This window comes from Spermophilus citellus, assembly GCF_964194105.1.
Source record: "Spermophilus citellus genome assembly, chromosome: 6".
In the NCBI taxonomy this organism is placed as follows: Eukaryota; Metazoa; Chordata; class Mammalia; order Rodentia; family Sciuridae; genus Spermophilus; species Spermophilus citellus.
The window spans coordinates 26526458-26550805 of NC_138187.1; the positions used below are offsets into that span (position 1 = coordinate 26526458).

The 24348-nt window shown below is 51.4% G+C and overlaps 1 long non-coding RNA gene across 1 annotated transcript; it reads right to left on the bottom strand.

The window, feature by feature from the left end:
- Positions 1-716: 716 nt before the first annotated feature.
- Positions 717-5963, bottom strand: LOC308651632. The gene is made up of 3 exons (XR_014022622.1): positions 5842-5963; positions 3295-5149; positions 717-1344 (listed from the first exon to the last, which is right to left on the bottom strand). It is a non-coding gene; the product is annotated as an uncharacterized lncRNA (long non-coding RNA).
- Between the last annotated feature and the right edge of the window lie 18385 nt (positions 5964-24348).

Genomic DNA, 24348 nt, shown 5'->3' on the forward strand with positions numbered 1-24348 from the left:
GCTGGCGTATCTTAGCTGATGTGTCACCAGTGTTACAATTTTTCCTAAGGAACCGTCAATTGACTTGATGTCATGGCATTTCTGTATCCTCCTCCCTTCTACTAGTGATGGTCTAATTTTGGGGGCCAACTGAGGTGAGGCAAAGAACCTCACCCCCCCCACTGGTGCATAGGCCTATCCACAGGTATGGCTATATACTGGACCGGTAGTCAGTGACGGGTATGATTCAGTTGCAGTGGTATCAACCTAAGACAGGAGGCTGATGCCTAGAGGTCAGTTTTCCGATGATGGGTAAGAACCATATGTTGAATTGGACATACCTAACAGGCACGGTCCCTAGCCACATTGCCTGTTGCTTAATTAAACAGAAGGGGGCAGATGCTAGGAGCCACAACCAAATAATATGATGCATGGCACTTTTGGTTGTAAGGTGACGCCAGCTAGCCATTGAGATGATATGATTATGTTAAGATTTACATTCATATGGAAATTGGACTCCTGCTGTTCACCTTGGCCTGCTACGGGACTCATGTTACGGGACTCCTGGAGAGTTCCCATTGGTTGGGGAAGGATAGTAGGAGGGAATTCCGGGGGAGGTCCTGGGCCCCGGTTCCGGTAGATGCGATCGCGTGGGTGGACCGGCTTGCTTGCCGGAGGCATACGGGATATTGGCGGCATTTTCAAAAATAAAGTTTTGTTCCTGCTTGAGTGGCTTGTGATTCTGTGCCCAGCCAGACTGCGGCAGCAGAGAAAAAAGTGGAAACCCTTTAGAAAACATTGTTTTAAAGTGCTCCCAGATCATGTGGTTAACCATGTCAAATACTTTGGAGAGCTAAATGGGGTGAGAGCTGGAAAGGACCCACAGCATCTGACACTTGGAGCAAATTGGCAGAGAAAGTGTATATTTTGGTTTGCCACAGACCGTCCTGAGCAGTATCTGCTGTCCTGCTGTATTTACAACGTCACTTCCAAAGTGTCTTGTCTTCAGCAATAAATTATATGGCATGAGTTCCAGTTATCCATTGCTGCCAAACAACTGGCTTTATAATAGCAGAGCAAGACAGCCACCACTTTAGTACTCAAAGACTCTGTGTTTGGGTGTGTAGACAAGGGCCATCAGGGACAGCCTGTCTGTGTCATGGACACGGAGCACCTTTTAGGAAAACTGGAATAGCTGGGCCTGGAATCCCCAGAGCTTGGGCTTGGCTGAGACCATTAACCAGAGCACTGACCCATGGCCCTCAGTGGCCAAGGCTTTTCCACAGCAGGGAAGTCTCAGCGTGATCAGGATTCTTACCAGGTGGAGGTTCAAGTCAGCTTTTTTTGTTGCTGTGACCAAATGACCTAGAAAGAACAATGAGAAGAGGAAAAGTGTATTTTGGCCCACAGTTTCAAATGCTCCACCCATGGTGGGTCAATGCCATAGCTCTGGGCCTTGAGTGACACAAGGACAACATGGCAGAAGGACCTGGCAGAGGACAGCAGCTCGGGACATGGCAACCAGGAAGTGGAGCGAGAGCTCTGCTCACCGGGGACAAAAGTGAACTCTGCATGCACAACTTAGTGACCCACCTCCTCCAGCCTCTCCCCACCTGCCCACAGCTAACCTTAGTTAATCCATATCAGTGGACTAATGCCCTCAGGTCAAGGTCCAGTAAAGTAACCACTTCACCTCTGAGCTTTCTTACAGCATGTCCCACATGGGACTTTGGGGGACACAGTGGCCCTGGGCTTCAGGAGTGAATATTTTGCTAAAAAAGGAGACACCTTCGTGGCCTGTCTTAACCTAACCTTGGAAGTCCCATGGAGCCAACTTGGCTTCTGCCGTAACCCACTGCAGGGATTGGTACATGTTCTATTAAGAGCAGGTGGGACAGGTTCAAAGAGATCAGAAACAGAGCTCAAGGCTACGAGGTAGATTCTTCCATACCCCATCAACACACACCCCTTAACTGTCCAACAGAACAAGATCACTGGCCCAATTCCACCCCAAGCCATTGTTTGGCCAAAGTTTCAAGGAGAGGTGACTGACCACCTATTGCTTGCCTAGGAATTTCCAACCATGTTTTAAAGCCACCAAAGTAGCCTGTTGCAGTAGTCATTTTTCTAGGTGCAGTTTTAGTAGAATAATGTCAATAAAGGGACAGTGAAGGAGGGTGAGAACATGGGAACTTCCAAAGATTCCATCGAGAAGGATGGAAGCCAGGTATGGTGGCACACACCTGTAATCCCAGTGGGTCAGGAGGCTGAGGCAGGAGGATCAGGAGTTCAAAGCCAGCCTCAGCAATGGTGAGGCCCTAAGCAACTCAGTGAGACCCTGTCTCTAAATAAAGTACAAAATAGGGCTGGGGATGTGGCTCAGTGGTCGGGAACCCCTGAGTTCAATCCCGGTAACCCTCCAAAAAAAGGAAGGATGGAGAGTGCATTTGAAGGTTCATAAAGATCCCAGGGAGGTATTCTTCTTTTATCTTCTTCTCTTACTCCACCTTTATTTCTCCCTCTTCTCATTACGACTGGGAAAGGCACACAGACGAGTATCACGAGGAAAAGAAGTTGAAGGTCAGTTGATGGCTGAGACCTCAGAGCCAGGAGTGTTGAGGTCTGAGCCCTGGAGGGGCCGCAGAGGTAACGAGGAAGAGTGAGTCAGCCACGGCGAGAACGGGTTCTCCACTTCTGCAGATCAACGTGCTCGTACTCTGTTTCCCCTCCAACCTCCAACCTCCTACCAAATAAAAGAAATTCTGTAAATACCATGATACGGTGCTAGATCCCCGATGGAGCACAGCTTTGCCTCCATGAGTTATAAGAATCGAGGGGAACGTGGCCAACACGAGGAGACAGAGATGGGCGCTGTCCCAAGGGGACAGAGGGCTACTCAGACTCCGTGGATTGTTGTAATTCTCTCAGTTTTAGAACTTCTCGTTTTTCCAAATAATAAAAAATTCTATGGGTTGGATTTATGTGATAATTTCTTTTCCTTTTTTTAAATTTGAATTTTTAATCTTTTACTTGACACATAAAATATTGATGAAATATTATTGGGGGGCGGTGACCAGGGATTCAACTCAGGGGCACTTGATCACTGAGCCATGTCCCCAGCCCTATGTTGTATTTTATTTAGAGTCAGGGTCTCATTTAGTTGCTTAGAGCCTCACTGTTGCCGAGGCTGGCTTTGAACTGACGATCCTCCTGCCTCAGCCTCCCGAGCTGCTGGGATTACAGGTGGGCGCCACCACATCCAGCTTGATGAAACATTTTAAGGTATTTTTTCTATATTCCTTTAAACCTGCAGACCTTGGGTCTGGGGTCCACGCAGTATGAACTAAGGAAAGACTTTAGATTTTCCTGGAAGAAGCAGGTTTCATCACGGATCTGATTGGGCTCCCCGGGAAGCAGGCCCTAAGAGCAGCGTTAAGAGGTTTATAGGAAGCACCCTTGGGATCCACATGGGAGGAAACGACAGCAAAGAATCAACACTGAGACCCCAAGCTGTGCAGTTGTGACAGGGGCCACAGCCGAGCCTCTGAGGAATGTTCAAGGTGACCTTCGTGGGCCATGCCAAGGTGGTGTGAGAGGACCCACAGTCTGTGGTTGTGGGCAGGCCCAGGAGGGGCAGAGGCCTGGGGTGAGGGGGCTCCCTGCTGACTAGGCAGTCCTTCAAGGGCCATCTTTGGATCTTGAGTGTCCTGAATGAACCATATTTTGAGGCTTGGTCTGCAGGGTGGCAGTGGAGACTTCGGGAGGTGAGCCGGGCTGGAAGGACCTTAGGTCACTGCCAGTGTGCTCTGAGAAGGACTGGAGGCCTGGCCCCTTCCTCTTTCCCTTTTGCTCTTGGCCAGGAGGTGACCGTTCTTCTGCACCACAGGCTCCCCTTGCCATCTGGGCCTCCACCAGAACCTGAGAGCAATGGGTCCATCCCACCATGGATGGGAACCACCAGGCTGGCACCTCCTCTCTCTAGAAGCTGCATGTGTCAGGTGTTTGTGACAGGGACAGAAAGCTGGCTGCAGGCAGTCTCTCTGTGGCTCTGCCAGCAACAGGGGTGCCAGGTCCTTTGTTTCTGGATGATGATATCCTCCCCAGATCAAGAGCTTGGAGGGGACCTGGAAAGAGGAGGGTCCCCTTCCTCCTGGAGTCTTTTGGACCCTCCTTTTGGGAGAGTGTTGCGTTTGGTCAGAAACACCGGTTACTGGGTGGGATCTGTACCTCTCTTTCTAGCCCCATGGAAACGAAAGCACACCCTGTCCTGAGCAGTGACTTCCCACTGTCCACGGAGACCAGAGGCGGGTTTGACACGGCCGCTCCAGAATGTCACACACATAGAGCCTGCGTGACCCCCTCGATCAGTCCACTTGTCCTACAGATGAGGACACCGGAGCTCTGGGGCCTCTGCCGCAGGGGGTCCCTGTCCCCATTCCCAGCCACCATTTCAGCCCTGCAATCCAGACACCCAGATCATTGCCACGGAGACCTACGCAGGTACGGAGGGATCAGGCATCCCCCCACGAACATGAACCAATTAAAGAATCACGTTGGCGTCATCGACGGGCCGTGTCAAGGCCAAAATGAGAGATTCCATCTGCAGGGCCCCACTGGTCAGTGTGCTGTGTCGTGGCACTGAGAGCCCTTCAGGATGGCGCTCGAGGAACCCCAGGTGGAGAGGAGGTGGACAGGCACCCGACTCCCTGAACGGCTCTGTCTGCGCGCCAGCTAGAGCCCATCGCCAGCCCCGCCACCCCTGCCACCTCTCCCGTGCCCCGGCAGGCAACACTGACAGATCTAAATATGAAGAAGAAAAATGTCTCCGGCAGGCTGTTATTTTGCTGCCTGAATTGTGTCAGGGAAGTGTAAATATAATCACATTTTATCCGCCAATCTGAAATGGATTTCCGAGGAAGGGATCACAATGTTAGAGAAATCTCCCCGTCGTAGCATGCCTTGATTGAAAATAACTCCCTTGTTACCATCCGTAATGTGTTCGAGGGAGAAAAAAGCAGTGCGGTTCATGACAGAATTACTAGGCAATTCAATCAAACCCAGGCCTCGCTCTTCAGGTTAGAAGGGAGGCAGGTAAGTCCGAGACCTGCCTCGAGAGTGTGCGGTGCTTCTGAAATCTTCATTTCGACATCCACCATCTCTACAGGTCATGCTGGAAACGAGAGCAGAAACAATGGTCTCTGTTAATTCGGCTCTTCATCAGTTGGCTCCGCCACTCCCACGACCCATTAGGGAGCTCCTCAGGCAGGCCTCACCTTCCCCGAGTCCTAAACACACTGCATTCATGATCCTAATGTCACCTTCGTCTTAATTTTCTGCTAAATGAGCACACTTACACAACTGCCAATCAGCTGTCTTTCCACATTTAATAGGATGAACTCAGGTAATCCTACCCCCCAGGGACACCTGATATTTAATCAGAGGGGAGCTGCGCACATGTGTGTGTGAGTCAGTTCTGTTGCTGTAACAAAATACCTGAGGTCATCAACTTATTAAGAGAAAAGTTTTGCTTTGGCTCACAGTTTTAGCAGTTTCTGTCCCTCGTCACTTGGCCCTTTGGCCTTGGGCCTGTGGAAATGCATCGTGGCACGGGTGTGTGACAGAGGAGGCCCATCCACCTCTCGGTGGCTGGGAAGCAGAGAGACAAGTAGAGGCTGAGGTCACAAGATTCCCTTCAAGGACTCAACGTCCTTCAACTGGGCCCTGCCTCTCAAGGCCCCACCCCCTCTCAATAGCACATGGTCGGGGACCAAGCCTTTCTCACAGGGGCCTCTAAGGAAGCTTCCAGATCCCAGCTGTCACAGCACATGTAGGAAAGACATCTTCGGTGGCCATTCAACTTACACCAGTGCTTAATGTCAGTCTCGAGCACATCACAGCCCCCAGTGTGGAGATCGTAGACGTACAACTGAGTCCCCGAGAGGAAGCACCCCTTTCAGGAGAAGAGATGCCGGAGGACCCTCCGGTTGTCCCTCCGGCAGCCAGCTCTGGGGCTCACTGTTGTCACAGCACATGTGACGTTGCTGGCATTCAGAGCAGAGCCTGCCAACAATGTGACTTGACATTTTAAGCCTGTCTCCTCTTCCTTTTGCTCTTTTCACGGAGTAATGGCCACATGACGTCCCGTCCCCTCTGAGTCCTCAAGGCAGGAATGCAGCCTGGACACCCCCACCCCCACCCCCCCACGCCCCCCCACCCCCACGCCCGCACCGCAGGCTCTCAAAAAGAAGCACCAGAGACACCACCCGCTTCCATCTCAGATAAAATTACTCATCTAAATTTAGAACTAGGCCAGGCTTTGAGGCTCGCCCTTCTAACGCATGAAAAGACCTTGTTCTGGGCGATTTTTCAGGCTGCCTTGGAAGGGGGCATTTAACCCGATTTGATCTCCACCGAATGCATCGGGGCCTATTCTCTGCCGCGGGGGAACCACGCTGCCGCCCTGCGGTTTCCAGGCACTTTGAGAAAGATTCCTTTTGATGTCCCTGGGAGCTCTGTTTCCAGAGCGGCCACAGCCCGGGAACTGCACAGGGACTGGAGAGCCAGGTCTGTGTCAGAAGCTTGTCCCCTGGCTCTCGGGCAGGATGCCCGCGGGGCTAGGGTGGCAACCAGGGCTGGGCTTGGGCCATTCTGGCTGGGGGGGCGAGGGTGCGTTTGCTCACCATGACAGGGTGACAGTCAGCATTTGCAGGCTACATATTTTAAGGCAAAATCCCTCCCAGCAGGGAACCATTAGTAAAATTGTCATTTGAGGTCAGGCTGATTTTTTTTAATCATCTCAGCTGCTACTATAATTTATATATATATATTTCCCATCGGGGATCCAACCCAGGGGCTCTCTACCATTGAGCTATATCCTCAGCTTTTCCAATGCCAGACAGCGGCATTTTTTTTTAATTCTGAGGTAGGGTCTAGCCATGTTGCCCGGGGCTGGCCTTATGTTTGCAAACCCCCTCAGCCACCCCACTCACTAGAATGACGGACATGCCCAGCAATGCCAACAAGAATAAAGAACAGTTTCCTAAATGCCACTCGGTGGTTGCTATCTGTCAGTAAAAGAAAGCAAATTTGAATTTCAAATATCTTGCACTCCGAGCTGTGCTCTAGTTAGCACAGGCCAGGCCCCCAGCGAACCCCCAATAAGCCCACCCCAGGTAGGACTTCAGTGGACCGATGATCGCCATTCACAATATTGTAGTAAGTAGAATTCGGGTACTTGGGGGGGTTCTCTGCCATAGCAAAGCACATCAGTGAGCTATTGCTGAATAACAAGCAGCCCCCGAACCATGGATGAAACGGCTGTTCCCAGCTCACCTGGCCGGGCAACAGGCCTGAGCTCGGCTGGGTGCTGAGGCCGTGTGTCTGTGGTCACTGGGCCTTCATATGGCTTCCCTCACATAAGTGGCACTGAGGTGGCCATTGGTTATGGAGACAGAATAACTGGGCCACACGTCCTCGTCATCCAGAAAGCCATTAACAGCGGATCCCTAAGGCGGAGGTTGTAGGACTCCCAAGAGCAGCAGGAGAGGACACTGTCCCGCCCCTGGACTTGGGGTTGGAAGGCGCTTGGGTCACATCTGTCACATTCCAACCAGAAATGTTCTCCCTGCGTCCTGGGGCGGGGAGCCAGACTGGGCTCCCTGGTGTCACAGCGAGTGACCGAGAACCAGGCACTTAAACACAGACAATGCCACACGTGGGAACGAACCGGCTGGCTCGTGTTGAGTGACAGAGGTCCACTGGTCCTCCTCGGACCCCACCCCAATCAGGGTCCTCATTCTCCCCTGCACACTTGCTGCACCCTGGACATACGTCAGGCCAACCCTCCCCGGCTGGTCCTCCCCTTGAAGGATGGTCTGAAGCTCTTTCCTCTTCAGTGGTGATGGGGACACATTCCTCCTCCCGGGGCCACATGGGTTCACCTTCCCTGGAGGCTTTCACAGGATGACCTGTGGGAGACCAGCACTAACCCTTCCGGGTGTGGGAAGGAGGTGACAGGCCCCTCCTTGAGTGAGCTGGGGACCCCAGGTCACCTTGTCCGCCTGACTCTACGCTTCAGTCACTTACCTCCTGGGGAGTTTAGAAAAATGAAGATTTTCTAAAAATAAAATTAAGACTTGAAAGTGGCCGATGCTCTCTGACTTAATTCCTTTGGTTTTGAAAATTTTAAGCAAAAATCATCCTGATTGGTAGGTTCGAGGCCTGTCGCAGCCAGTAAGGCCACAAAGACCTCAGTGGCATCCAGCAGGACAGAGTCATCTCACAGTTCTGGAGGTTAAAGCCCAACATGGACTAGGGTCAGGGCATCAGCTGGGAGCTGAGGGCTCTAGGGAGACCCCATTCCCTTGCCCTTCCCGGCTCCCAGGGCTGTCACACTCCCTGGTGACGACGGGCCCTTGTACCCTCAAAGCCAGCAATGCCACTGCAGTCTCTTCCACGAACCATCCCCTGGACTCTCATTCTTCGGCCACCCCCTCCCCGGTAGGCCCCCCTTATCTCAGGATCAGCTGCTTGGACCTTAATTCCATTAGCAACCTTGATTCCCTGGGGTTAGGAAGGGCCATGGGGGGCGGGCTTTATTCTGCCCGTGACAGCTGGCTGCTCAAGTTCACCCTCCGAGGTAGGTCATCCGACTCCCCATGGTGCCCACCTCCCCCCTCCAGGGTTTTCTTGTGCGTGAACCTAGGGTGATCTAAATGTCCAATGCTGCCTCTTTCTTCCACTGAGCCCAGTCCATGTTTTTTCCCCTCCAAAGCTGCCCTTTGACCCTAAATGCCAAATGCTCAGGAAGAGGAGTTGACAGTGCCGGTCCGGGACTCTCCATTCACAGATGGATGTCCCCACCCAAGGGGAAGGAGGGAATTTACTCACTGGAGGCTGTTCTGCACCCCACCGTGGGACAAGCCCGGGCACTTATTCATTCAACAAGCTTCTACTGATCTCCTGTTTGATTAATCTCCAGGGGTCAAGTCCAGGTTCTGGGGACGCTGCTCTAGGAGGGGTGGATGGAGTTCTCACCCGCGGAGCTGAAGAATTCCCCTGGCTCAAGGAAGTTGTAGCCATGGTGACGTAGTACAGCCAGCGCCTGGCGTGTGGGGCGATGCCCTTGTCTGACTGCGCCTACATGAGGTCACATAAAACAGGGCACTTAGGATTAGGTGCATGGTGCTCCACAATGACGGTAAGCAGCGCTGCTGTGTGTTCTATACGGCTCTCATCCTCGGCCCAGTGTCTCCTGCTGATCAGGGAGAACTTTTGCTGGAAACGGTGCACACCGCCTTCCCCAGCGGCAGCTCCGGGCATCTCGTGCTCCTACATCTCTGGATCCATCAAGAGGCAGGTTGAGTAAAGGGCTCACGGTCCTGGTTTGTGGGAGTGAGCTCTGGTGTTCCTATAGTGATGGGGTCGCCTGATGATGCCTCTCTGAATGTGCCCCTGTTGCTGAATGATGCATGACTGTGCACATAGACATGTGATTGGGTGATAAGTTTGCATGAGCATATTATGGAAGCCAAGGGGGAGAGAGTGGTGGAGATGTGCTGCCCGTGACCCTGAGGAGGCCACCCCGTCACCACAGCTCAGTGAGCTTCACAGGGGCCTGTGGTGGAAAGCTTGGTGTGATGGCAGCAACTACGTAGTCTAGTGTCATACAAGCTTTACAGGTAAAAATCCCTCCACACAGGGCTTCTCCAGCCCCCAGACACATTATAATGGTCCAGAGCAGGACCACAATCATCTCATGTGCTGGCATGCCCAGCAAGCCCAGGGGGGCCCGTCTCTCTGGTCTTGCTAAAACCGAAGGCACACTTATGTGCAGGGATGGAGACATGCAAATAAAGGGGCTCTAGACTTTAAATGACTCTCTGTTCCTCCTCTCTGTTTCCAATTCCAAACTTCCTAAAGTTCTTCTAAACCTCTGAGGACCCAGTTTGAAGAATTCCGCAGCCATTCAGTAGACAGAAGGAGGAAAACGGTCATTATGAAAGAGAGCAGAGAGAGTCTAGGCCAGTCCAAGGGGAGAAGCCAGGCTACGGGCCATCGCCTGGATTTGTCCCTGGGGAGGAAAAACGATGAGCAGCCGCAGCTGCTGGGGAGGTGGGTAAAGAACAAGCAGATTTCTCTGTTGACCCCCATCAGCCTCCTGCTGCAGGGGCTCAGCAGGCCGGGCGGGATGGGTAGCAGCACTGTTCTGATTCTCCACTCCTTTCCCACCACAACCTCAGCAATGGGATTTCCAGCCCCTCCACCCTCCTCTAGGGGTCACTGTTCTTCCTGCCCATTACTATGAGGCCTGGCTCCTGGGCTTGGACCATGTGCCTTCAGCAGATACGTAAACAAAAGCTTCACAGGGTGCAGTTGAATCTTGCCTCTTGCATTTCCACCAGGGCTATTACAACATGGCCGGGACAGCCTGCTGCTGGGGCAGCCAGGACGAGAGCCAGAGGGAGCAAGGAGAGCCCACCCGGGACTCAGGGCCACCATCAACCAGGTTCAGGAAAGCAAAAGTCCACGGATGACTGCAAGCTGCTGGGCTTCGGGGCGGTTTCTTACACAGCACTGCGGTTGGAACAAGCTGACTGATACAGAAGGGGAAACGGAAATTCCCCTGGCACAGATCCTGGTAGCAGCTAGGAACAGTCAACTAAGAACTCTGACATTAGCAAAGTTAGAAAAAGATTTTTTTTCTTCTTTTTTTTTAGAAGCAGCATCTGATCATGTGGCGGAGTCACTTGTGAAACAAGCTGAAGGAGACTTATTAACCAGAAAACCCCGGAGCCGACTTCCTCGGTGACTCCTCAGATCCAGGGTCGTGTTTCTTTCACAGCCAGCAGCTCTGCTCTGCATTTGACCCCGGCTGGACTGAGTTATTCTGGATCTGTTCTCGTGACTCTGGGGCTTAAAATAGTCTCTGCTGAGCCATCTGCCTGGGGACCCATCTCACTCCTGAGAGGTGTAGCAGCTGGGGCAGAGCCGAGCGTGGCTCCTGTTAAGAAAGTGAACAATCTCTGGGCTTCGCTCCATCCTGTGAGTGCGCCCAGGGGAGAAAATAAAACAGAGGGCATTTGGCTGCCAGAGAAGAGTAAGAGCTTAAGGAGAGAACCCGGGAGAGGCCAGGGAGAGGGAACAGGGGAGCCGGGCGGCTGCCGGAGGCTGGAAGGCAGCCAGGTTGAGCCAAGTTCAGACGAGGATCTGCCAGCGGAAGCGGTGGGGAAAAGAGGCTCCGGAAAGCCCAGCAGCCCCGCAGCAGGAAAGGGCGTGGAGTGCCGGCTCAGAGGCCCTGAGATGAGGACTCCCCGACTGACCACGGAGGCTGTCACTCTGTGGCCGTCTCTGACCTGGAGTGACTCATCCTGGGCTTTCTCACCCTTGAAGTAGGTTCACCACAGCTCTCTCGGGTCGCAAGGGAGGACCCGAGGGCGCAGGAAAGAACTAGATCCTCTGTACAGATAGAAGCGAGATGCCCTCCTCCGTACGTTGGCCCGGGTGGTGACTGTGACCTTTGGTTCTGCTCCCTGGTGCGGGGTTCAGGGCAAGTACACCCAGACACACCCGGAGTGACTCAAATCAGTAAGTGCCTCCTAACCATGTGTCAAGAGTATCATCCAAAAGCCTGGCCAAGCCGGAACAGCTGTTGTCTTCTTCTAGAAAGTTCCAGAGGTGACCTTCTAGTAAAGACACTCAAGTCGGAACAACAAGACCAACTGCAGCCCCTGGCAGGACTGCAGCCCAGGAGGAGAGGTCACTCGCTGGTGCCTAACCCAAGGCAGGCTCGTCCCAGTGGAGGGGGCGCAGGCTCGGGGAAGGTGCCTGCCTTCCATCTCTGCCTCCTGAGGCTTCCAAAGGCTTCTGTCTGCAGGGGCTAAATTTCCCCCACCACCTCCACAGTCTTTGGAATGTTACTCAATCTCTCCTCTAGGCTACATTGTCTCATCTGCAAAATGGGTGATAGAGCTCGCTTACTTAACGGGATCTTTACAGCAGGGGTCAGCAAGTACCAGCCTGAGGGCAAACTCACCCTTCTGCCTATTATCCTAAATAAAGTTTTATTGGAACCCAGCCAGGAGCACTCATTTACATATTGTCTACAGCTATTTTTAAGGCTGCAAATGGCAGTGTTGGGTCGCTGCGGCGGAGACCATATGGTCTGCAGAGCCTAAAATAGTCCCTCTCTGGCCCTTTACAGAAGCCGTTTGCTGGCTCCTGGTTTGAGGATTAAATAAGATAACAAAAATAAAACTTTCTATTATGGAGTCTGGAATATGGTGGGCAGTCAGGAGATGTTGGTTTTTGGGGGGGGCGGTTAAATATACCCATCTGCTTTCAAGGTTGTGAGGAAAGGTGTGTTGACATAAGCAAACCAGAGACTGCACAGGTGACAAAAGCTCAGCAGAGATCCTCCAGGTACCGGGAGCCCATGGAGACCCTGGCCAAGCTGATTCAGCCCAGTGTCCACCAAGGGGGACGCGGGAGAGCTCCCCCCACAGAGTGGGTTCCAGAACTGCACGCAGGATTCACCCTCTGCATTGGAGAGGCCGCCTGGGGGTGGGTGCTCCAGGTCCCCAAGTAGCTGCTGGTTCCACGGGAAGGTTCCCGCCCCCTGCTCTCGTGAGCTGAGGACTGACTGTCCATCCATACAACATACAACTCACATACAACAGCATTGCTCATTAGGTCCATGACGGTTTCTCCTTTAACATCCCGTTATTAAGCTGCACTTTACCCACTCAGTGGCTCGCTCGACGAACCTTTAGCTGGAATGAGAGAATGAGAAGCAGAGCGTTTAAGTCGGCTGGTTTCCAGGCAGAAGAAATGAAATAGTAGAGACCCAACTTCCAAAAATATTTCTTTGGTTTTCGTGTTTATAAACACAGCGCCACACGCCATCTGACATGGGGTGGATGTGAGGTCTCCTCAAGGCAACTGGACTCGATACCACTGATACTTTCTGGATTTGCACTAAGCTGGGGACTGACTGTCCATCCACTTGGAATCGACAGAATCCTATTAGAGAATTTTGGTTGAAGCCTGGTGCAGGGGCACAGGCCTGTAATCCCAGCAGTTTGGGAGGCTGAGGCAGGAAGATCTCAAGTTCAAAGCCAGTCTCAGTAACTTAGTGAGGCTCCAAGCAACTTAGAGAGAACCTGTCCTAAAATAAAAAAGGACTAAGTATGTGGCTCAGTGGTTAAGCACCCCTGGGTTTAGTCCCTGATAACCAAAAAAAAAAAAAAAAAAAAACAATGGTTTTGGTTGACTTTGTGAGCTAGTAATTCTTAGTAGTGAAATCCCAGGGTTCTTGTTTTTTTATTTGAACATCAAAACAGACCTTAAGGGACCAATTATAGAAGAAGACCTGCAAAGCACCAAACCCGCCCCTGAGGTTTGGTCCACGTAGCTCCATGTCATCCTCAGAGTAAGTCTACAAACATTCAGAAGTGGCCCTGCTGAAATCAGCCCCGTCCCCCAAGGTGCCCAAGTCACGGAGCTTGTATCCATCAAAATTTGAACCAAGTTCAGTGAATTCCAATCCCAGCGTCCTTTCAACGTCCCAAAGCCACTTTACCTAAGAAGATATCCACAGAACTGCCCAGAACCCAGCAAGCACAATTTGAAACCTGGACCTCAGTCGTGGAGTGGGGGGTTCCCGGAAGCAGCACAAAGCTCTGGGGTCAGTGCCATGCCTGATGGACCCGGCTACCTGCAATATGAAGGCCAGAAGTGAGTCTGGGCATCCCACTGCCCCAGGCCTACGTGAACCCAGCACTATTACTGTTCTCGATCAATACCGTTAACCTGTTTTAAAACATATCGAATCACCCCCAGATGAGGCTGTAGGTTGACGGTGTTGTGAGAGTTAACTCTGTCGTTGGTGCTATTTTTGGAATTGAGGATTGAACCCAGGGGCATGCAACCACTGAGCCACATCCCAACTCTTTTTATATTTTAAGACAGGCTTGCTAAGTTGCTTAGGATCTTGCTAAGCTGCCCAGGCTGGCTTTGAACTTGCAATCCTCCTGCCTCGGCCTCCCAAGTTCCTGGGATTATAGGTGTGCAGCACTGCGCCTGGAGAGGGTGAACACTTTAGAGGAGAATAAGATGACCCCTTGTAATTGAAACAAGCTAACAAACCATCAAACAAGCAAACCACCAGTCCTGCATCACTGAACTGGCATACATTCTGAGAAATGTGCCACTAGTGGATGTCTGCGTTGTGTGGACACAAGAGTGCACAGGTGTAACCTAGAGGACACTGCCCTCCATAGAGCTGGCTGGCAAGGTATGGCCTACTGCTCCCAGCTGCAAACCTGCACAGACACCACAGGCCTGGTCACAGGGGGGCAAGGGCGTCTCCAGGCAACGGGAGTCTTTCCGAGCTCCGTTATAAGGTTAGGGGACCACCATCCCACACGTGGTTCACGGTTGAACGAATGTCATTCCACGGCGCGGGACTGTGTTTAGCGGAGGCTCTTGAAGTCAATCTCCCCTCTAGGTGTGTTTTCCACTCCACTAGATTTAATAGTGTTTATGTATTTCAGCCTGGTTTTCCAGCCGAACCTACAGCACATTGTTAATAGTCCTGCGATGACAGGTGGCCACGTTTAACCTTTTTCTGGGTAGAGTCCGCCAAAGTAAACTCCACCCAAACCCCGCCTGCATCTGGTGACTGACTTCTGTGTTTTTTGTAAGACTCCTGGGGTGGGGGTCTCTCCGAGGGCCTGCATGTGAGGACTCCAAGTTTTTGTCACAGCAGGTGATCTGTATCTGGGGACCAGTGCCCTAAATTCATTTCAGGACTTTTCTCATTCCAATCCCTGCTGATTCTGTCCCTCCAGGGTGCCAGGGTCCTTCTCCACCTTTTCCAAATTCTACTCCAAGTGTCAGCCAAGTCCCTCCCTTGGTCTTCCTGTTTTAGAATCTGGAACTCATAACAGGTGATTTAGGAAGCACATACCAGATTCTGTGCCTCCTCCCTCCAGCCCCTGTGGTGACCTGTAGAGCAAGTGGCTTGCGGTCACATGGCGACCTTACTCTGTGTTCCAATGCCCCTTGAAACGTCCCATCAAGTGATCCTATATCCTGGGGAAGATTGTCATTGCCGGCAAATCCCCTCTGTCTCTTACATCATAGAATATCCCAAAGTTACCTTAAATCACAAACAGATAGATTCAGAAATCAGAATGTCCACATCATAGTATAAAGAGACTCCAAACGTGGCTATAAACCTGCTAAATAAGGAGGGGTGGGCTGGTCAGTTTTCTTAAGCTCCTCTTTCTGCTGCCCCCTCTCTCTACCCCCTCCCACCTCTCCTCCCAGAGCCACGCACTTGCAGCCTCTGCGGGCCTCCAGGTGGAGAGCACTATGGTTTGAATGTGTCTCCCAAAATTCATGTGTAGGAAACTTACCTTCAGTGCAGCGGTGTTGAGAGGTAGGACCGGGTCTCAAGGGATCTGCCCTCGTGGGAATGGGTTGATGTCCTCACAAGGGACGAGTTGTAAGGGGTGAGTCTGGCCTCCCCGTTTCCTGCCTGTGTGTTCTCTTCCATTCTGCCTTCCACCATGGGATGATGAGCAAGAAGGCCCTCCCTAGAGGCTGCCCCTTGAGCTTGCCCTTCCCAGCCTCCAGGACCCGAGGCCCAGTGTGGGTCTGTTCACCGATGGCCCAGTCTGCGGTGTTCTGTTGGAGAAGCACAACTCAGAGGAGACGGAGGGCGCAGGGCAGGTGTTCCCTGGACTCATTCTCAGGTCTGTTCTGATGTTAGAGTTGATGCTTTCTCCTGTGGCCTGTCTTCAAAGACCGTGCCTCTTCCTGGACCCAGTGGATGTATCTACTCTGCGATTTCCTAGTCTTCAGTCCCTGGACATCTACCATTGTCCTCTGGCCTCTTCCTGCTGCAGTCTCCTTGTCCTTCCGTGCAGCCTGGTGGACAGAGCACAGCTCCTCTCCCTGCAGCGTAGCCCCCACGGCTCCATGGAAATGATGTAGGACAGAAGTGGCTGAGGAATGTTCAGGAAGCAGGTTTATTGGCTGCAAGATCCAGAGGGGCTATTGCCTAAAAAAGCATTCTCTGGACCTTGAGTCTGGAAATTCTTTGAACTTAATACCCAGTGGGAGGAGGGTTTGAAGGTTTACATGACAAGTCCTGTTTTGTTCCTTTTTTTTTTTTTTTTTTGATGAGACAGAGGTTTTACAAGCTTTATTTCTACAAACCTGGCATTTACAAAAAAGAGGAAGCCACACACCCCAATGCCCTCTGCAGAAGTTTGTGCTGATATCCTGTGTAAAACGCTCGGACAAGAAGAGAAATGTATGTGTTACAGATATGGTAGGGGTTTCTCTTAATTATGGGGTGGGTATCTGGTCCTGTGTCCCCAGGCCCTGCAGACCCCAGCCCCCACCACAGGGAGGCACCTTGGGCTGGGGTCTGATTCAGTCCATGCCTGACTTGAACCTTCTCAGACATGAGTTTCCTTGTGTCTCCTGAAAGCAGGGGATACATTTTGAAGCTCAAAGTGGTGCTGTGAACCCCTCCGTGTTTCCCCTCCTCTGGGTGGGGAGGGGACTCAGCCTGGCAACTGCCCTTCCCAAGGGTGTCTTTGCGAAGTATTCTTCAGCCACCTCCCTTTGGGCACCCTGTGTTCTCATGGTGGTTTTCTTCTCCTTTGGAATATCTGCATCTGCAGATTTGAGTCACCCTCAATATAAAAAGAATGCCATCAGTTGTCACAAAATGGAAACCGAGGCAGGAAATGTTCACTCCAGCGTCCTGCTGCACTCTCCCTTTTCCTGGAAAGGTTTCATCCTGCTTTGCCTGAAACCTTCTCCAGATCCTCAATCAGAGAAGAAGTCAGAGAAGAAGTCCTGAGCAGTCTCCAAGCAGCGGGAAAGCCACGGGTCGTCTGTAGGAGGCAGAACCCAGCTCCTGAGAGACCAAGTGCTACTTCATCTCATGTGAGAGTTCAACCCAATCATCAGAACTCCCAGTACCAGGAAAGAGCAGCTGGAAGGCGACCTGAACTCTCTTATGGTCAAAGTGACTCGGTTATGGGGTCTCAATGACCTCCTCATGACAATCCCAACATCAGCATAAACAAACGCAAGAGGCAGATCATCGCCCCAAAAGCCAACGAGGAAGCACTCTGTCTTGATGGAACAGAGATTGCCCAGCAAACTGGGCCAGCAAGTCCTCGTGGACAACCAACAGTGACATCCTCGGGCACTCGGATATAGTCAGTCTGGCGATCTCTGCCACATCCCAGTAACAAAGGCCAGCTTCTTGGTGTTATTGGGACCTGGGCGACCACCTCCTCCTGTGGTTCTGGAGAGAGAGTGCTGGGCTAGAAGTCAACACACTGGAATTGGACACACGAACGGCAACTTGGTTATGTTTGTTCAGTCCAGGGGAAAGCAGGTCTCCTGCAGACCCCTAACACCTGGCCTCCTGGGGACCCCAGAAACAAGCAGACCGAAAAGACAAATGTGGGCGAGGCTCTGAGCGAGGTCAGCCAGCCCAACACAGCTCCTCAACATCTGGCCGAGTTACGTACTGAAGGGTTCCATTTCCCTTGTAAGGAAATAAGAGCTGTTCACCCCTACTTCCGGGTACTGGTGGGGGGGGGGGGGTCACACATGCCCGCCCTGTCCTGTCTCTTTTGATTTTGGCTTGCCTGAGTGACACACTTGGGCAATGAACTGTGAGCGCCCAGACCCATGCCTCCTCTGGATGACAGCTGGTGGCCTGTTTGCGATGCACATACTCACCCCCGCCCCCCGCCTGTGACCCTGAAGTTGAACAGGGCCACCTCTGTGGCCTGGGTCATGGGCCATGGAGACGTGAGCTACGCTGCTGGCTGAGCTACAGTTAGGCACATAGTCAGTTGAGAGGGGGAAGAAGACAGTGTTGGCTGCGGCACAGCCCAGCCCGCCTCAGCTGGCTCCAGTAAGAACATTTCCCAGGGTGCAGAGAAGAATGAACGGAGGCAATTAAAGGAAGCAAAGCTGCAAAGCCCTCGCGTGGCGTTTGGTGGGTAGTAGGTGATCGATTCATCCCTCCTCAGGACGCTGCTGTGTCCTAGCTGCTGGCACCTAGTGGAGTCTGCTCTCTCTGCTCCACGGGGGGGTTGGGGGGGATTCCCACTGTGCACATCAGCATTGTGCTGTTGGCAGGCTCTGCTTGCAGAAATGCTAGAGTTAGGGTTATCTGCACAGCTAAGGAGAAGAGACGAAGAAGGTGCCACAATGCATCTTGACTGCCACATCTGTTCCTAAGAGCTAGTGCCGCACTGGAGTTGGGTACAAGACTTTAGGCTCATGGGGGAGCACAGTGTTCGCAGGATTGTGGGAAATTGTGTCCATCGTGGTTCTGCAGAAGAATATTGGTAGTGGCTGCTACATTCCAGGCTCTGTGAAATGTGTTTCATGCATCGCCTATTTAATAGGACCTTCATGGGAATGCTGGAGATGGGTATTATGGCTTTGCAACTTTTCTTTATTTCTTTCCTTTTTTTTTTTTTTTTTTGGTACTGGGGATTGAACTCAGGGCACTTAATCACTGAGCCACATCCCCAGCCCCTCCCCACCTTCTTTGTATTTTATTTAGAGACAGGTTCTCCCTGAATTGCTTAGGCCTTGCTAAGTTGCTGAGGCTGGCTTTGAACTCATGATCCTCCTGCCTCAGCCTCCTGAGCCACTGGCATTGTGCCATTTCACATAGGAAAAAACTTAGGTTCAGAGACCAACTAACCTAAGGGCACAGAATGGATAAGAGACAGAGTCTGAATTTGAACCCAGATTGAATACAACGATGAAGACATCCAAGACACAGGTATATCCTGTTGTCTCCAAGAGAAATAAGGAGAGGCTCGGGCAAGGAGCCCCAGACCAGTTCCCTAGGAGCCAGCCCTGTTCATCACAGCACTGTGGGGTAAGTGCTGCTCATCATAATCTATCATAGGTTTTAAAATAACTGGAGAGTCAAAGTCCCCCCACCCCATGTAGAAACGATTCGTGTCCGAGGAGAGGAAAGTGCCTCCTACCCTGATTTCAACATTACCTTGGCATTGAATCACCACACGGTTCCCTGTAAAGGTGGACAAGTCGTATGTCTTGATTAAAAGAAGAAGAATTATCAAAGAAATAGGAGGAGGCACGTGGTCACTGTGGGGATCCAGGTGAGCTGCAAGAGTGGGGTTGCATTTCCATCCCTGCCTCGTCTGCAGAAAGCTCAGCACACACGGGGTGCATTTCGGCAGGATGGATTTTTGTTGTTATTGTTGGAACCCTCCCTCGATGGAGCTTGGCAAAACGGTCTGTGCACGGAGAATGATTCTGGATGTTGTGCTGGTCAGCCTTAAGGGGAGAAGTTGGCCCTGGTAAAGCTCCCTGAGGCCATTCGTTCAGGGCCACATCAGGGAAGGGGACTCTTTGGAGTTCTGGGATAATTCATCAAGGTTGTCACTGCTCCCCCACCCCACCTCCACCCACCAGGTGCCTGCAGTGCCCCCGACCTAAGAGCCCAGAGCAGGACAGACGCTGAGAAAGTCTCCCGAAGCCGAGAAATGACTCTGATGCCATTTAGCCCGCGGATGTGACACAGAGCAGGCACCACCAGGGCCCTGTCTCCTTGAGACCCCAGAGGCATCTGCACGAGGTGGTTTCATCCTGGGAGAGAGACAGCCGCCAGCTGGGTTCTAGAAATATTATCTTCTCTCCTCGTTTGATTGACAGGAGTGAGGTGACAGGAACAGGGGACTTTCACAGAAAATGATGCTTCTCTCTCCATGCGGCTCCAACGGCCGGGACTTGAGTGCTACATGCACAGTGACTCACTGTGTCCCAAACTGAGCTCATTATCTCTCCCTCCTTGGTCCTCCCTCTCCTGGTTAATAGCATTACCATAAACGGAGCCACCCCAGCTGGGGAGCTAACGAGGAGGCAGGAAGGCTGGGATGTGGAATTACAGGAGCAAGATCCAATCAGCTCTTCACCATAGAGAGACCAGAGGCAATGGGCCCACCCTCTCTGGGCTCCGCTTCCTTTCACAGGAGGATTATAATCACTCTAACAATCCCCACGGAGGCCTGGGATTTTCGCTGTCCGGCTTGGCTTCCGGATCGTTGCAGCTGAATCCGGTGATTTCTTTAACCACAGGGCTCCTCTTGCCTTGCCAGGTCCGAGCCCTCTGGCCCCTCAATTGTCCTGTCACTATCGATCAGCGTCAAGTGCGGCAGAGGCTCTGGCTTCCAGATGCTGCTCCCCTGCACCCAAGTCTGGCTTGCACATCATCGTGGGCAGGTAAACCGTCTACTTTTCGCAAAATGTGCTGATTTCCTGATTATGGGAGTGAGGTGCATTTTGTCCAAGATGACAATACGGAATCATATCAGGAGTGCTGTAGGACACAGGCCTCCCAGACAACCACAGGAGCCACAGTGAGCGTCTCTTCCTCCTTGTGCTTAAGAACAGTCAAGACAGGTGCCTCCGAACAGCAGGGGGCAGGTGAGCAGGGGGAGAGCCCGCGCCCTGGGCTCAGGGGGTCAGGATCTGCTCACCCCACAACAGAGTTGGGGACAGCTCCGTGGAGATGCAGGGAGACTGAGCCGAGGCCTGATGACAGGCTGAGGAATAGCGCCCGACCCTCCTAGCGTGGAGTGCTGACATAAATGGTATGACCAGGAAAAAAAACCCCTCATTTCAATTGAAGACAAACTGTAATATAAAACAAACCAAGACGGGGATCTACCCAGAAACTCCTCAAGGATAAAGGAGGGGGCGGCACAGGGCGGGCAGCAAGGGGAAGAGCAGAGAGGAAAACAGGGTCTTTCTGATCCCGGGACCCAAGTGACTAGACCTTCATTCAGTAAAGTCTAAGAAGCCCTTTAAAACACCAGAGCTCAAGGCAGAGGACATTTGCATAAATCCAAATGTCCCTCAACAGGTGATAGTGAACCAACTGTGCACATCTGTGCCAAGGAATATTATTCCACGTAAAAGAGCAAGAAACTCATAATTGCTACAACATAGGATGAATCTGGAGAGCCTTATGCTAAGTGACGTCAGTCAAAAAAGGTAGTAGATTGTAGGATTCTACTTATATGAAATGTCCTGAATAGAAAAATCTATCTAGATGCCTGGAGCTAGGGGTGAGGAATGCTGGGGCCCCGGGGAGTGGCTTCTACACTAGGTTCCTTTCTGGAGTGGCAAAAAAAGTCCTAAAATGGATTGTGGCCCTCGTTGCCCAACTCTGGATATACTACAAAGTGTTGAACTGGACAATTTAAACAAGTGAGTTGCACGCCATGTGAATCTTAACTCAATAAAGCTGTTAGAGGGGGAAGAAAGGAAACCACTTTAAAGTGTGTGATAACTTAGAGAAAACAAATCCCAAGGATTCTTGTTAAAGAAACACTAGATGATCAACGTCAACCAACCAAGAAATGATGCTGGCCACAGTGGCTGTAAGCGAGGAATCAATCTGGCCGTGGACAAAGTTATAATGTGGTTTCCAAACAGAGTATAAGAGCTATGTGCTGTAAGTTCTCACCCAGTGAATAAACTAAGAATCTCTCAGTCCACGTTGATAAAAATAAATAAGGAAGGACTCTTTCTTACACTAAATTCCACCTACTAAACACAAAAGTGTTCATTGGGTCATTGGACATGGTGGACAATGGTCACTGATTCAGCTTAGATTCAAGCATGCTAAGGGAGGTAGGTAGTAGATGATCTCAGAATGTGCCCTCCAAATAAAAAACAATTGCAAAGGGGAAATGATGGTTCTATGGTGGAGAAACCTGGAGATGCCAGCATGACTCGGTGATTGACATTAGCATCACCAATGCTGGGTGGCATGGGTGGACACTGTGCCCCTGATGCTGAGAGAAATATAGCATTATTTCAGTGATATCCCTGCCATGATCATATAATCCAAATCTGGCTACTGGGAGCTGTCAGAGGGACCCACACTGAGAGTTGTCCCAAAGCATGTGAGGCCTGGGCTCTTCAATATGGTTGAGGACAGGGAAGATGGAAGAACTTGTCCAGGATGAAGGGCACTAAGAGACTAGAGACAGTGCGTGTTCTTGAATGGCATCTTGGGCCCCAAAGGAAAAAAGATATAGTTGAGAATAGGGTCTATGAAGTGGAAGTCAGCGTTGTAGAAATGTCGGCTTCCTGATGAAGAGGCTCTCACCACACAGGGGTCAGTAGGAAAGAGGGCTGGTTAGGGAATACACACCAAGTATTAGCAAATGAGAGGGTCTCATGTCTAGAGGGTCCTCTCAAGTGAGGGAGGAAAAAACTAGTGTGAGAGGTGAAAGAGGAAAGATGGAGATATGGGAAAAGCCATGAAATGTTAACAGCTGGGGAGCATGTGGACTTCCCTGAGTGGGAGTTGTTAGCTCTTCTGTAAACTGCTAATTGCAGAGAGGTCCTGTTTATGATGGTTCAACCTGACAATCTTTTGACTTTACTGTGAAAGCCATATGCGTTCAGTAGAAACCGTACTTTGGATTTGGAATTTTGATCCATCCCTGGGGTGTGGTATTTAGTGTGACCCTGTCCCCAAGGGCAGCGCAACAGCAGCAGGGCAGCCACAGCTCCCTGTCAAGTCACTCCGCCACTAGAGGGCACACCGTTGTGCTAAGGTAGGAGGCTGGGAAAGTTAGGGCAATTCTGTTTCCAACTGAGGATGGTTTCACTGGGATTTCAACCATTGTAGGTCATGGACAGTCAATACCGCAGAGCACATCACTTTCAAACAGCAAAATGTAAATGCTACAAACCTAAAAATATACAAAGTAGTGCGACTATCAAAGGAGAATCTCAGCTCTGCCATTCACTAGCTGTGCAATCTGGGGGAAGTTATCCAACTTCTCTCTTCCTCTTGGCTCATCTATAAACAGGGACAATACTAGTACCTATCCCTCAGAGGTGTGTGAGGAGGAGATAAAATGAGAAGCCTCTGGAATCATGCTTGGTACAGAGCAAAGGTAACTATGAGTATTGCTAAAGACTTGGACCTTTCAATTAAATCTCTGCTAACCAACCTACTGTTGGGTAATGGACTTCCAAATATCAAATGGGCCCCATTCTTTCCTCTAGCCTAGTCCCTCTAACAGGAAACAATCCCAGAATTTGCAAGAGTAATATAAGCTACTGTTCAGTACGTCCCATGATTTGGGTCTGGCAGAGACGTCTGTACGTCAATCCCCTTTTCTCAGGCACAGAGGAAGAGGAAACTGCGTGGCCATCCTTTGCAGTGTGACGAGGCTGTGGCCTGGCTCTGGACACGGGGCATGGGCTATGGAGAGACTGCAGATATTGCAAGGTACCCCAGGCCCCTTTCCTCCCCCGTGTCTGGCCACCTGCAGAATATCCAATGGAATCTCCACTGCCTAGGGGGCAATAGATTCTGGGTCCCCACGTGACCCCACCAAGCCATCTCAGGCTGAGATCTGAGTGAGGAATAACACTTCTTTGGGTTTAAGACACGGATCCTTTTTCCCTACAGCATTTACCTTGACCTGACTGAGAAAGGCATGGTGTTGGCAAAGGAAGGAATTGATTTAAAAAGTAATTGTAGGGAGAGGATGGAGGAGAGGAGGGTCACCCTTGAGCACAGGAAGTTCAGACAGCTGAAGCAGAACAGAGATCCTGGGGCCTGAGTAACACCTCTTCCCTGGCTGAGTTCAGAGGACTGGGCTTGGAGAACTCGAGATGGGAGGGAAGATGTCAGGAGGCAATCGGGCCATAGAGGTGGGAGGCATTTACGAGCATTTGAGCTGACAGACATTGGGGGAAGGTCAGTGACACAAACCGTTTGAGGTTTCAGCAGTATCGAGTGATCCCAGTTGGAGGTCACTGCCTTTTTCTGTCAGCAAATGTCTGACCTTTGGAAGACCCAGGGAGGCAGGCAGCTCCAACAAGACTGGACTGGAAAGCCAAGGAGGCCTAATCCCGTTGGAGTGGCCACTTACCTGAGTTCTACGCTATCCTGACATTATAGTTGCCCCGTCCTTCTCTTATCGCCTGCTTCCAAAAGACAAAAAGATCACGGATGCTTCTAAAAGTGAACGTTTCCAACCACGAATATTTATTGATCACTTTCCATGAGAGGTGCGCCATTTTAGGTTCTTTTTGGAAAACGGAAGTGTCTCCAGGCCTTGAAGATCTCATGTTCTCTTCTCTGGATGACCACCCTCCCAAGGAGAGAGAAGAGAACACAGGATAAGGGAGGGACACTGCTGTGTGTCACACAGGGAGGCCACCATTTCCTACTTGCTCTCAGGTGGCTTCCACCCATCACGCCCACCCACACCTAAGGAGGTCAGAGTAGCTGGTTGTATTTTGAAGAGG